Source organism: Hevea brasiliensis, chromosome 4, assembly GCF_030052815.1.
Source record: "Hevea brasiliensis isolate MT/VB/25A 57/8 chromosome 4, ASM3005281v1, whole genome shotgun sequence".
NCBI classification, from domain to species: Eukaryota; Viridiplantae; Streptophyta; class Magnoliopsida; order Malpighiales; family Euphorbiaceae; genus Hevea; species Hevea brasiliensis.
Window position 1 is genome coordinate 39,143,823 of NC_079496.1, and position 3,978 is coordinate 39,147,800.

The following is a 3,978-nucleotide window of genomic DNA, read 5'->3' on the forward strand; positions in this document are numbered from 1 at the left end:
TGCTTAACAATTCATAACAAATAGAATTTTAAAATTTCTAAATTCTTCAAAAACCATGACCTTCAGAAATAAACATTTTCATTCATGCAAATTATTCATTTGAATAACATTTTGATCAAATAATAATTATTTAGTTACATTTCTTTTAAATTCTGAAACAATACAAAAAAATTTTAAATCACTGACAAATTATTTATTTCAATCATAATTTATCAAATCATGCATAATTTAAAGGGCGTTGCCAACAATACACACGGTCGAACCCATGACCCAAAATTCAAATAGATGCCGTGTTGTACACCACGACATTTTACATTCTCCCAATAACCGAGGCTAAAAGGGAGAAACAAAGACTAGCTAGTATATATGAGTACTCATTCACATCATTCCCCAACTGGCAAGCCAGAGAGGAAGAAACTCGCCCCATCAAGTGGAGGAGTTATATCACTAGACAAGCTAATGAGAATTCACAACATATTTTACCATGTCAACTGTGGTTTCAAATCATATTCAAAATAATTTCTATTTACAAAGTGTTTACAAATCATTAACATATTTAATCATCATAAATTCATGCTCAAGGTTGGCAACACATCAAACTTAAAATTTACAATCCTCAAAACAATGCAATAAATCCTTAAATGCATAAGAAAATTTATATTCAAATTATACAATTTCATTCAATAAGTTAAAATTCTCAACACAACAAAAATCATAAATCATACAATAAATTTATTTCAAATCAATTTGGAATTGAAAAATAACAAAAGAGTTAGTTGTGCACAAACCTCAAGCGAGTCGCCTCTTGGCCTTGACTCGGTTCCTCGGGTTCTTTCCCGGTATTCTTTCTAACTGAAACACACAATTTCACAATGTTTCAGTACTAGAACTTAACATAAATCCAAAACAAATTTAGCTTCACTTTTACCTAGCTCTAACGCGCTTAACTCGACATTATTGAAATTTTGTGTTTTGGGTTACTATTCACTACACTATTCAAGTCAAATTGTTGACTTTCTAAGGCTTAATAGGTATGGGAACTCCAAATTCACCCACATACCACATTTTGGTCACTAAATTTGTTGGTTTTGGTCATTTTCTCAAAACTTAGGTCTTTTAGGCAAAATTGCCAATTTTCAGTTTTGGAGTCCTAAGTTGCACTGTTTCATTAGTCCTTTTACTGTTGGAATTTGGCAAAACTTTCTTCATAGAAAATGTTCCCTATTGTCTTAAGTTTATTTTCGTTTTTGAATCACTCCAATTAGAGTTTTGTAGCTCAAGTTATAGCCAAAATACAGTTACTGTGCATGCTGCAGAATTTATTTATGGCAGATTTATTGATCCAACTTCGTTCAGCAATTTGATCAAGTTAAGTCCATAATTTGGTCTAATTTTCTTCATATGAAATGTTCTACTATGTCTTAGGTTTCCATCGGTTTAAGAATCACCTAAATCAGAGTTTTCTAGAGAGAGTTATAGCCATTGAAACTTTACTGTTCATGTAGTAAATCTGCAGTTTTGCAGATTCAATGAGTCGACTTCGCTCACTAATTTGATTGGGTTAATGGCATAATTTGGGTTGGTGTTCTTCATAAAAGTTTTAGGTCTATATCTCATCTAACCACTGGTAAAGTTTCAGGTCATTTTGACCTGCCTAGCTCAAGTTATGACCCAAATGGGATTACTGTTCATGTGTACTGTTCTTACTACAGATTTTCAAGTTTGGTCAGTTTGTTCACTAGGTTTGGTCACTTTTTGAGCATACTTCCTAAATGAAAATTGTGTCATTTAGTGTCTATTTTCAGTCCCAATTGGTCCCATACCAATTGGACTTGTAAAATTTCATTTTTGGTCCCTCAAAGTTGACTTTTGGTCATGCTTCATACCCAATCCGAATTTGGCTTTGATTTAAACACTTCTAACATACTTAATTAGGTCACAAATGACCATTTCTTCCCTTAAACTATGTCAAAGACATCATTTAGCACTTTTTCACATTTTTTGTCTCTAAACCCTAATGTTCAAAACCCTAATTCATGTCATTTGTTGCATTTAGCTAATTAAACACATATAAACATGCTCCCTTAACTCAATTAAGCCTACAAACATGTTTAGCTCAAACAAATTTATACTATGTCCAACCAAACCCTAGCTGTCCAAAATTCTATATAATCCCTCAACAAATTTTCTTTCCATTTGAAGTTTATTTACAAGCTCAATAAGTTAGAAATGTAAGAATCAAACTCAAATTATCATATTTGATTACTAACCTTTTATGTAGAATTTCTTTTTCTTCAAAACTTCTTCCTTTCTTTTTCTTTTTGTTGTCAATCTCCTTCCCAAGTGACTAGAACAAGTTTTTGTGAAGCAAGTATGGAAGAAGTTGAGGTTTAGTGAGGGTTTCAAAGCTTGAAGACAACTTTAATGGACAAATTTCCATGGAGATGAGAGGGAGAGGGAAAGTGACGGTTTGAAGAAGACCTTTATCTCTTTTTTTTTTTTTCCTTTTGTTTTATTTTTATCCTTATGGAAGACCCAAAAATCCCAATTAAATAAATATATTAAGTATTGTTTTTATGGCATCATGAATGATGTCATCACCTTTTGACTTTTCCATTTTCTTTTTTTTTCTATTTATTTTTCTATTAATTCTTTAATTTAATTCTCAATTCCGAAATTTTCTTTTCTCCGATTTTATTTGACAGTTAGGTCAGGAGTCAGCTCTCGGGATCAATTGACCAAATTGCCCCTCGCCAGTTCATCCCGATTTGCAAATAATTCAATATTTCTTCCGGCTCTCTGACCTAATTATTTGACTGACTTAACAGTTCTTTTTCGTGATTTTCTCTTTTCCACTGTGTTTATAAGGTTCCTAAGGACTGCGGCGTCACATTTTACGATTCGAAATTTGAGTTCAAAATGACTTCGCAATTGTTCTCGAGAAGGTCACCCATCGCTGTGACTCTCGGCTCGTTTAACTTCTTATGTTCTGTTTTTCTTATTTATATAACTAATTGGCAATTACTAATTATTTGTGTTTATAGCTTATTTAGTTGTCTTAAGTATGGTTCTAATCCCCTTAATTGTCCGGACCGACACCGGTCACCGGAATAGTGAAATATACCAGGCTATACAAATAGGGGTGTTACATTAGTTATTGTGCACAAACCTCTAATGAGTCGCCTCTCCTCCTTGACTCACTATTTTCTTATCTTTCCTGGTCTCCTTTTCTGCTAAAATACACAATTTAAAGTGTTTCACTACTCATTCAACTCATTTCTAATAAATAATTCAACATTTAAATTTTATAGACTTAATCTACCCCAATAGGCTTTATAAAATTTGAGTCCTTTGCATTTGGTGCATTTGTGGTTACTATTCGCTTCACTATGCATTTCAAAATGTTGACTTTTTCATACTTAAGGAATATACTAGTTCTAATTGCACCCACATACCACATTTTGGATTATAATTGTGTTGACATTGATTGCCAATTGAAATGCAAAACTCCCTAAGAGAAATTTCAAAATTTCAGTTTTGGTCACTTAAGTTTACTGTTCCATTGGACCCATTTACAATAGAAAATTGGCCAACATTTCTTCATCAAAGTTGTTCCTTAATGTCTTAGCTTTAATTCCCTTTTTGAATCACTCTATTTGGAGTTTTATAGTTCAAGTTATGCTATTTTTACTCAGGCTGACTGGATTAGTAAGATTTCAGAATTCTAGGCAATTTAGGGTTCTAGCAGTTTTGGTAAGCCAAATTTGGTTGGCAAATTGACTAGGTTATGGCTAGAATTTGGGTTTGTGTTACCCATGAACATTGTTCTACTATGTTCTAGCTTTCCAATGGTTCAAAAATCAGGTCATTTGGACCTTTCTGCACAAAGTTATAACCACTTGAACATGTACTATTCATATGGTCAATTTTGTCCAGTGGCAGGGTACCTAATTTGGATTTAACCAAATTTTATGCCAA